The sequence below is a fragment of the Thunnus thynnus genome, chromosome 1 (genome assembly GCF_963924715.1).
Source record: "Thunnus thynnus chromosome 1, fThuThy2.1, whole genome shotgun sequence".
Classification (NCBI taxonomy): domain Eukaryota; kingdom Metazoa; phylum Chordata; class Actinopteri; order Scombriformes; family Scombridae; genus Thunnus; species Thunnus thynnus.
The window spans coordinates 3,136,652-3,147,957 of record NC_089517.1 but is presented as its reverse complement, the minus strand read 5'-3'; positions in this window follow the sequence as shown (position 1 = coordinate 3,147,957).

Below are 11,306 nucleotides of genomic sequence, written 5' to 3'. Positions count from 1 at the left end.
TGCTAAATGTTGCAACTTAGACTCATATCAGTAACCAGAACATGAAACTTACTTACTACGTTTCAACTCAACTACAATAACAGATCACTATCCAGCAGTAGATTTCACTAGTGATGCACTCGCAGACATGCATCATTCTGAATCAACTGAAAAGGGATACAACTTAAATCTATCTTACATGTATGCATACATGTATCTTTTGTTGTCCCCCCTGCCCCCGCCCCTTTCTTTCTCTCTCAACTCAACTGGTCAAAGCTGATGGCCGCCGTTCTGCTTGAGGTTTCTTCCCGTTAAAGGGGAGTTCTTCCTTACTGCTGTTGCCAAATGCTGCTCATGGGGGCAGGGCAGGCCCTAGGATTTTGGTGTTCCTAAACTAGATTTTGTTTGTGGCCCCAAAACACTCCCGGTGCAATCACTCAATCTCACAACTGAATGAACACGAACAAAACAATTTCTATTAAAATTATATTAAAATTTGAGAAGTTAAGATACAATCAACAATTACAAAGTATTCTAAATAATAAAGTTAACATATTTAAACTATAAAAAGCAACAAACTTGCACATAACAAGGTCTATATAAAAAGACAATGACAAATGAACACAATAAAACCAAAAATATTTTGCCAAATAAAAATCAATATAAGAGTGCAAAAATATTCTAAATAAAGTGAACACTACAAAGGTCACTGGCAGGGTACAGGCAATCCTCAGGGATATAAAAAGATTTGGATACAATTCTGTCAGTTCCTTATTCTGGACAAAGTCCAGCAGTTCAAATGCAGTCATCCTGTTTGTAACTGAGGAAGGTCTCTGATTTCTATGGCCGGCTCTCTCCCATAAATGTCAGCTTCCTCTCCGCTCCTCAATGTGTTCTCAAGTTCCTCACATTGTTTCTCCAGTGCTTCATCATCCAAGGTTGGGAAGTTTAGCAGTACTCCAAACTTGCTTTTAACTTTTCAAACACTGCAGACACAGTCATGTCGGAGGTGGATGTAGAAGGCTGTGGTACGTCTGTTATGAACTCTGCAGCTGCAGTCACATCAGAAGAGGGAGTAGATGCCCCCGAAGTCTCTGATTAGACTTAGACTTAGAAGTTCATGGGCCTGGAGGGATAGCTCAGGGCTTCTGCCCTTTTCTATCCATAGTCGGTGGATCTTGTGTCCTTTTGGTCTTGGTCGGCGGAGGAGAGGCAGAAGGATGTGGGGGGACTCATGAGGTTTCAGGACACATGTGGGCCAAGGCACAAACAAGAACAGAAACAAAACAAAACAAAGAAGAAAAAAAAAACAATAAAAAAAACCCTTGTGTTTGGTGTGTTTTATCTACATTTATGTATGTGTGTGCATGTGGGTGATGTTAAGCAGCAGAGATGGAATAATATTCTGTGTATCCAGGTTTGGTTAGTCAGTCAAGGGGGGGTTGGTGGCTGGAGGGTCTTTGGTTAGCTGTAGAATGAGTGAGAGGGGGGTGTTAAGTGTTAGTTTTGCTTCCTTTATGGTTCTTTGGAGTGAAGGGTTGTTTGTCGCTGTCCTCAGGTATTTCAGTGCTATTGTTTGGTGTCTCTGTCTTAAGCTTTGAATTCCTGTTATGGTGTGTATATAGTGATTGCTGATGTAGGATGGGAGTCTGTGTGCTAGTTTGAGTGCTTTGTTTTGGATTGTTTGTAGGCGTTGTAACTGGTTGTCAGGGATGGTGATCCAGGCGGGGACAGAGTATTCGAAGAGTGGTCGGATGTACGATAGGTAGACTTTGATGACTGTAGAGGGTGATGCGCCATGTTTTCCACAGAGGGCTTTGAGATGGTTGAGTCTATTGTTTGCTTTTTGTTCCAGGTTATTGACGTGCTTTGTCCAGGTCATGTTGTTTTGGAATGTGACTCCGAGGAATGTTGCTTCTTTACTGATATTGATTTTCTGGTTGTATAGTGTTAGATTGGCACTGTTGTTGGGCTGCAGGTGTGGGTTTTTTGTGAAGAGGACGCACTGTGTTTTGGCAGGGTTTAGTTTGATTCTCCACATGTTAGACCAGTTTTCTATTTCAGTTATGCATGTGTGGAGTTTTTTGGCTGCTAGGTTTGGGCATTTGGAACTGGACCAGTAGCAGAGGTCGTCTGCAAACTGTGAGACTTTGGCTATGGTGGCTGGGGGGTAGTATATATCAGATATGTATAGTAGAAAGAGAAGTGGACTCAGAACTGCACCCTGTGGAACTCCTGCTTGGGGGGTGAAAGGTGTTGATATGGCAGAGGCAACTTTGACTTTGATTTGGCGGTTGTTAAGAAAGCTGAAGATGATAGATTGGGTGGGTTTTGGGAGTTTGAGATTTGTATCCAGTAGTCTGTATTTGAGTCCGTTGTGCCATATCTTGTCGAAGGCTTTTTCTATATCAAAGAATATTGCCATGGTTATTTCTTTTTTGTTGAAGTTTCTGTGGATGTCTTCTGATAATCGGATGATGTTGTCTGTGGTGGCTCTCCCTTTTCTGAAGCCGGCTTGATGAATTCCTAGGAGGCCCATAGAGTTTATGTGGTTTGTGAGGCGTGAGGTGAGTATTCTTTCAAACAGTTTTCCAATGTGGCTGAGAAGGCTTATGGGGCGGTAACTAGTGGCATTGTGCGGGTCTTTTCCTGGTTTGTGGATCATAGTGACAACAGCAATCTTCCAGGGTGAGGGGAAATGACCGGTTATGAGGCAGGTGGAGAAGAGCTGTCCAAGGTGCTGGAGATAAGCGGTTGGTGCTTGTTTTATCAGTATGGTGTCAACATTGTCCTCCCCCGGTGCTTTGTTTTTCATCTTTTTCAAGTGCAGTTGTATTTCTTGGATGGTGACTGGCTCTGTGAGGGGATGATGTTCTGTGATGGGATTGGCTGTATTTGTCTCTTTTGTGTTGTGTTTTGTCATTTCTTTATCAACCAGGTCAACAGCCAAGGGGATGGACCATATGCTGTGAGGACCCTACTGGGGTGGGTCATCTATGGTCCCCTGAGAGGAGACAAAAGCATAAGGGATGAAAATGGCTGCCCTGCTGCTGCTGTCAATCGAATATCCATTGTAAACTTGGAGGAGCTACTGGTCAAACAGTACAATCATGACTTCAGTGAAGGAACCAGCAAGGAAACAGAGGAAATGTCTAGGGAAGATGTAAAATTCTTGGACATTGTGAATCGCTCAGCAAAAGTGACAGATGGACACTACTGCCTAGATTTACCTTTCACACAAGAAAAGCCCAGCATGCCAAAGAACCGTTGCATTGCAGTGCAGCGCATCCAAAGCCTGAAACGCAAGTTTGCCAAGAATAAGAAATTTCATGATGAATATACATCTTTCCTCACAGAAATGATTGTTAATGGTTATGCTGAAATGGTACCAGTCGACCAGCTGAATCGAAGCAATGGAGAACTCTGGTACATCCCACCTCACGGAGTGTATCACTCAAAGAAAGGAACCTTAAGGGTAGTGTTTGACTGTGGTGCAGTCTTTAAAGGAACATCACTTAACTGCCAATTGCTGCAGGGTCCAGACCTTACCAACTCACTCATTGGAGTTCTCATCAGATTCAGACAAGAGCCGGTTGCTTTGATGGCTGACATCAAAGCAATGTTTCATCAAGTCAGAGTATCAGAAAAGCATGTTGACTATCTGCGATTCCTGTGGTGGCCCGATGGTGATGTGCAGCAAGATCTTGTTGAATACCGGATGAAAGTACATCTCTTTGGAGCCGTGTCGTCACCAAGTTGTGCAAACTTTGCATTAAGGAAGACTGCTGATGACAACAAAGGTCACTTTCCATCAGAGGTAACAAACACAGTAAAGAACAACTTCTATGTAGATGATTGTTTGAAATCCCTGCCTTCGGAACAGGAAGCAGTTCAAATGGTAAGAGACCTGACTGCTCTCTGCAAAATGGGAGGATTCATGCTGTCAAAGTGGATCAGCAACAGCCGTGCTGTATTGGCATCCATTCCCCAAGAAAACCGAACCAAAGAGACTAAGGAGTTGGACTTGGACAAAGACAATCTGCCAATGGAAAGAGCCCTGGGATTGCACTGGTGCGTTGAAACAGATGTCTTCAAGTTCAAAATTGCTGCACAGGAACGACCATACACCAGACGTGGCATCTTGTCCGTAGTCGGCTCTATATACGACCCTTTAGGATTTGTGGCACCATTTACTCTGCCAGCCAAACTGATTATGCAGGAGCTCTGTAAGAAAAAACTTGGATGGGATGAAAACATACCCCAAACCTTCTTGCATCGGTGGACAGGATGGCTAGCAGACCTTAACAAGATGGCAGAGTTTAAAGTAGACCGGTGCATGAAGCCCACAAGCTTTGGTCAAATCAGATTTGCACAGCTACACCACTTTTCAGACGCCAGTGAAAGTGGCTATGGTACTGCCTCATATATAAGACTGGAAAACTATAACAGAGAAGCGCATGTTGCATTCATAATAGGAAAATCCAGAGTGGCACCATTGAAACAAATAACGATTCCCCGAATGGAGCTCACAGCTGCAGTCCTAGCTGTCAAAGTTGACACAATGCTGCGAAAGGAATTACAGCTTCAACTGGACAAATCCATCTTCTGGACCGATAGCACAACGGTGCTTAAATACATCAACAACGAAACCAAACGCTTCCAAACATTTGTAGCAAACAGGACCTCTTTTATAAGGGATGCTACTGATGTATCACAATGGAGATATGTTAACACAAAGGAAAATCCTGCAGATGAAGCCTCAAGAGGACTAACAGCAGACCGCTTCTTGAGCTGCAAAAGATGGATCCAGGGACCAGATTTTCTCTGTAAGCCAGACAGAGAATGGCCAAAACCTCACTTGGAATCTGCAATCTCTGCTAATGATCCAGAAATCAAACAAGACATCACAATAAACGTTATTGTCCAGAGTCCATCGAACCCCACAAACTCTCTGATCAACTATTTCTCATCATGGAGGAATCTGAAGATTGCTGTGGCTTGGCTTCTTAAAGTAAAGACAACACTCCTGCAGCTGGCTCGAATGAGAAAAGAGATTCAGGCTGCTATGAGTAGCTTTGAAAAAGATCCTGGCAAGCTAAAAGAAAAGGTTGAAAAAGAGATGCAAGTCTTTAAAACAAAACTCTGTGGACAGTGTTTATGTCCTGAAGATCTTATCCAAGCAGAAAGCGCCATCATCTCTTTCAGCCAAAGACAAAGATTCAAAGAAGAGCTTCTTGCACTAGAAGCTGGTAAACATGGCGTAAAAAGAAGCAGTCATTTGTACAAACTGGATCCAGTGTTGGATGATGGACTTCTGAGAGTAGGTGGTCGCCTGAATAGACTAGCGATGCCAGAAGAGGCCAAGCATCCAATTATTCTCTCAAAGGACTTACACATATCCACACTATTGTTACGACATATTCATGAACAACTTGGACATGGAGGAAGAAATGATATGCTGTCTCGCCTCCGTAAAAAATACTGGATTATCAAAGCTAACTCTGCCGCAAGAAAGGTCATTACAGACTTTGTTGTGTGTAAACGACAGCGGGGCAGAGTTGGAGAACAAAAAATGGCAGACTTGCCCCTGGAGAGGATTCTACCAGACAAGCCTCCACTTACAGATGTAGGAGTGGACTACTTTGGTCCTATAGAAATCAAGAGAGGACGAAGTCTTGTGAAAAGGTATGGTGTAATCTTCACCTGCATGGCAAGCAGGGCAGTACATCTTGAAGTTGCATATACACTTGACACAGACTCCTGCATCCATGCATTACGGAGATTCATCTGTCGACGAGGTCAAGTTATGTCTTTAAGATCAGACAACGGCACAAATTTTATCGGAGCGGAAAAAGAATTGAGAGAAGCACTCAGTGGCTTGAATCATAACAAAATCCAGAGTGCTATGCTTCAGCGAGGGATAAAGTGGTACTTAAATCCCCCAGCAGGATCCCATCACGGCGGTGTTTGGGAACGACTGATCCGCATCGTTCGAAATGTGCTGCGCTCTGTTCTTAAGCAACAAGCTTTGGATGATGAAGGATTGCAGACTTTAATTTGTGAAGTTGAAGCAATCTTGAATGATCGACTCATTACCAAAATCTCTGATGATCCAGTGGATCTGGAAGCACTCACACCAAACCATCTTCTTCTGTTGAAGTCTAAGCCAATACTACCACCTGGACTCTTTGTAAAAGAAGACTTGTACATCAAACGCAGATGGAGACAAGTGCAATACATGGCAGATCTCTTTTGGAAACGGTGGACACAGGAATACTTACCTCTTATCCAAGAACGACAACGGTGGTCAAAGGTAAAAAGAAGCTTTGCTCCAGGTGACATTGTTGTGGTGGTTGATTCTACTGCACCACGAGGCTCATGGCTAATGGGCAGAATACTGGAAACTAAACCAGATGCACAAGGACTTGTGCGCACAGTTCGACTCCAGTCGAAGAGCAGCATCTTGGAAAGACCAATAACAAAGATATGTCTGCTCCAAGAAGCCGAGACCTAAACGGCAAGAAAAAAAAAGGGAAGATTGAAGAATCAGTAAAGAAGAAATGCCAACACATAGTACATGCATTTTTTGAAAATTGTATATGTAATGTATAATGGATATGGCACCTTTTTTATTTATTGGTAATTGTTTGTTATATACTTAAAACAATTAGGGGCCGGTATGTGAGCCATTTATGTTGATTTATGTTGGAAACGGCAGGCACAGGCAGGTGGAGCACATACAGTTCTTACCAGATCGGGAACAGACGCACACTACAGCTGGCAGGATAGAAACCCGGTATGTTCATGACATGTACAAAGACTTCAATAAAACAACAAACTAAACGGCAGCCAACGGACTGGAAAATCTGTTCTTGAATCTGCGTAAGATCACTCCTAACTTAACCTACCTGTGTAGTAATGGTAAACTGGAAAAACAGGAAAAGAAAGGACATCAAAAAATGAAAATTGCCATTACAGTGACTTACTGAGTTTTTATAGTTTGTCCTACAAATGATGCTCATAACATATTCATGCAGTAAAACTTTATTTACATACAGTGCATCTAAACCAGATTCATCTTCAGACATATTCATACACTATTTTAACACTAGTTAATTTATAAAAAAGAAAGAAAGAAAGGATTAGGTAGATCAGTTTGTCAGTTGCTCCCAATTGTTGCTCATATGTAGTTTAGATACCGACCCCCCTCGCTGCTCTCACATCTCATCCTACACTCAACATCATTTTTCCTACAGATAGTGTGAGGTATTTTTAGCAGCTCGCCGTTCTGCCTGTTTTCTGAGAAATCAACTATTTCTCACCTACATGTTAAAATACCTCAACTCAAGAAAAAAATCACAAGCTGGTCATAGCAAGATTTTCTAATGAGCAAAGTGAAAGGTGACTAAAGTGTTCATTTCTGGTGACATTTACTTGATGAATTAAATTCAACTAATCTGAATTATAATGTTATTTCTTTTTTAAATTATTGATTAAAGTGGGTTTAACTGAGTTGTATCTGTTTTTTCCACTTTGCACAACTGAGTATTACAGTTTATATTATCTTTATGAATAAAGTTCATCTTCCTTTAGGTTAAAGAGTGTGAGTCTACCACATAACAACAGGAAATCAACACTCTGTTCTTGGCAAACTGGGGGTTTACGCCCTGCAGAGGAGTAGAGAGCGGCAGCAGATGGGAGGATGTGATCACAGAGCAGTCTGTAGATAATGTTCTGTGCTGAGAAAAGACAAAGGCGTAACCTTCCACTTTTAACGTCTTCATAAAGCTGAAAGTGTTCATTTATTATGTCCAGTTCATTTTGGTTCTTAGTTATAACAGTAACATCATCAGCATTTGCCAGAACAACCACCCACTCCCCACTACTGTTTCTGGTGCCACTCAACCTGTCATCATCCGTGATTCTCTTCAATAAAATATAGAGCTGATGAAGGACAAACTTGTTTGACATCTCTCTTAATTTAAGATTGTGCGTATAACAACTGAACTACATCAGTTAGCTTTTAACACCTCCCACACATATTCCTGAGATATCAAATCAAAGGCTTTCTTTTGGTTTAGACTTATGATGGAGAATTCATCCACTGCAGAATTACTGGTTATACATCTCAGTACGCCAAAGTTATTCCACATCAGCCTTCCCTTAATAGCACATGTCTGTTCTTTTCAATTATTTTTTCCAGGTCATCATTTAATCTTTTTAATAATCTACATTCATCAGTGTGATATGTCTCCAATGATCTATTTTATGAGTGTCTCCTTTCTTATAAATAAATGATATGACTCCATGATAAGAGGAGCTGTGTAGTTTGTCTATCTTGATTCCAGCATTAAACACAGAGGTTTGTGTGCACCTGCATCTGTGCACCAACCTGCCTGCACTGCACATCTCTGAACAAACTGAGCAACTGAAGCTACAGAATGAACATGAGAGTGTTGTAACACACAACAGATGTTCACTGTGATCTAGTGCAGAAATTTGAATTTAAAAATTTTAAGGTATGAATTTTATTGCAGTCAGAGAGATCAAAACTAAGACTAATATCAACAGTTAATTTAAAAAGAGTGGAAGTGTTTGAATTTAATAGTAGTCTCATTATCTTCATGTGAAGCACTGTATGGGATACTATAAGCTATGTGACTATGTTTGGAGTATGAAGCTTTTTCAAATTATTAAATGCTTCTGTCCCAACAGTCCCTCATAAAACTGTAAAAATATTTTTTTACAGTGGAAATAAAAACATTTGTTTGCTTACAGAGGGGTGTTCCATCAACGCAGCTAAAGAAAGCTGCGCTTACTAGAAAAAGCCTGGCTAGAATTAACGTCAACTTTCACTTGAGGCTCAAGCCGTTCCACTAATGCAGTTTGTCTGCCTCTGGTCAGCACTAAGTCTAGCCAGACTGGAATAAGCTTGAAGTGTGCACATGCAATCCTCGCATCTGGCTTGATGAGTCTGGGTGGAGAATGTGAAGAGCAGCACTTGCCTCTGTTTATGGTTTTATCTTTATTTGTTAATAAATGAGCATTCAGTAGTATTGCCCTTCAGATCAGTGTGGTTATATTATCACTAGGTTAGATAATATCAGATGTATAATTAAAATTACAGTGTCTGCAACTTAAGAGAATCAACTTACCAACATTATCGTACTCTTTGACACATTTTCTCTTTCACAAAATGTCCATTAACAAGCGTCAATGAAAGTTAAAAATTAAGTTGCAGTTGGAGATAAAGAAACTGGAAAAGGATATAAGTACAGTGGAAACTGCTTATTGATCACGTCTGTCTGGGTCAAATATCACTATAATATCATAACCTTTTTTTTTTCTTTATTTCTCATGCAGAATACCATCTAACTGTGACAACGCTGAGAGATCTGCAGAAATTTCCTCGTTAAGACACAACAGTGATAGAAAGAACATAATGTCATTTGTTTGTGTGCACGTGTTCACTCCCAGCTCCTTCTGTCTGCTTCCACGAGCTACCTGTCCACTACAGACATGGAGTTGAACTGTAATGAATGAATGAAAAAGGAGAAATGCAGGGGAGAAAAATGACACAGAAACTAAGAGTTTAACAGTTCTAACTGAGGTTACAGGTTCTCTAATTATTCAGAGAAAGCATTTGAAACTAAAATCATCATTCAGTCCAGCAGGTGTCATTGTGTTGAGTGTCGAATTCCAGTAAATCTCTCTCTGAGAGAGTGTTTTGGTAGATTGCCTCCTCTGGCTGAAGGAGTTACATCTTCAAGTCCAATTAAAGCTGCAAGCAGCGTTGAACGGGCCTTTGCACCCTTGCGCATGTCGGGGTGCGGTGCAGTCAAAGGGCTTCTGTCACGGGCATGTAGATGTCTCCAGACCTGGGCTGACAGGTCTGACTTTACAAACATGTGAAGTTTGGTGCAGACTGGAGCATTTACAATAAAGTTATAGCAACTTCCTCTGTCATGGCGAAACATCAAAACTCAACGGTGTGAGGATGACAATTTTCTGCAGGGTGAGACATGTCTGTCTTGCTCACACCTGTGGCATCAAAATTATGCAAGTTTTGGGCCCTTTCACTGTAATTTCAATTAATAATTTTAAAACTTTTGATGAGTTTGTGTGTAAAAGAAATTCTTAATTTTCATCAAGTCTATTTTTTTAGAAAAGTAAAGACTTTTAACCCACATGACCTCGTCAAAGTTTTATTGACATATGTACTGTCAGGTGTGTAGAGACAATAAGTAACTGCAGCTGGACACAGAAAAATACTCATATATTTGAATGGAGAGTGTGAGCGAACCACTAGGTGCTCGGGCCCTAATAAAGGAAAAACTGCAGTACAGAGCTACAAATTTTAGTTTTGATTTTATTTTTCTGCAGCACTTTATCACTAAACTGTCACTCTCACTGCATTTTTCCCTTCTCCTCATAGGTCATCCCCACTACTGAATTATACATATAAGACTCATGATTATTGTAAAATAAATGATAATAACACCAAACTTGTATATAATGTACTGTATATATATAGACCTTTCTGCTGTATCCTACAAAAATGAGCTGCATTCAGACCCATTACTGTCTACACACCTGGTTGAGATTGAACACGTTAGTCAATAAGTGACAGAGACTGACAGGCAGAGAGGTGAAGGAGTCAGTTAAACTGTCAGTCAGATTATTTGTCATGTTTTCATCTTGTTGGATCAAACACAGACAGGAGTTATTAATATATGAATAAGACTGTGCAGTTTCTGATTTCAGACACTCTTAATTTTCCATTTAGAAAGCTGCAATAGAGTGTAGACTCCACACAAGGTGGACTTGATTCTTGTGCCCTCAAGTGGTAGAAGACTGAACTTATCACTACTTCACTACTTCTCTCTTGTTCTCAATATTTGCTCTTTGAACTGTGATTCAGTGTTTCACTGTGTATTCATACAACAGATAGACTTTAATCCTCTTCAGATTTCAAGAGGAATTTACTCCAGTGCCAAATTAACAGCATCTACTGGTGTCTAGTGGTTCTACTTGTTAAAGGACCAGTTCACCTAAAACTGCAGAAAAACATTTTCTGAGTAACCTCTTTAGATATGTTTAGTCATGGAGATAGTTTTGGTTTTATTTGTCCAGTGTTTTAGATGTGTGTCACCACACCAGTTCAATGGAGTTTCATTTTTGGTTCTCACAGCACTGAAAAGTTACATTAAATTAAAATCAACAGCAGTGTGTTTTCTAGAAAGTGTGACTGTTACTGTGGAGAATCTACAGAAAATACTGTAAAAAGATATCAGATTAGTTTAGTAGAAAGTCTTTCCACTCAGAGT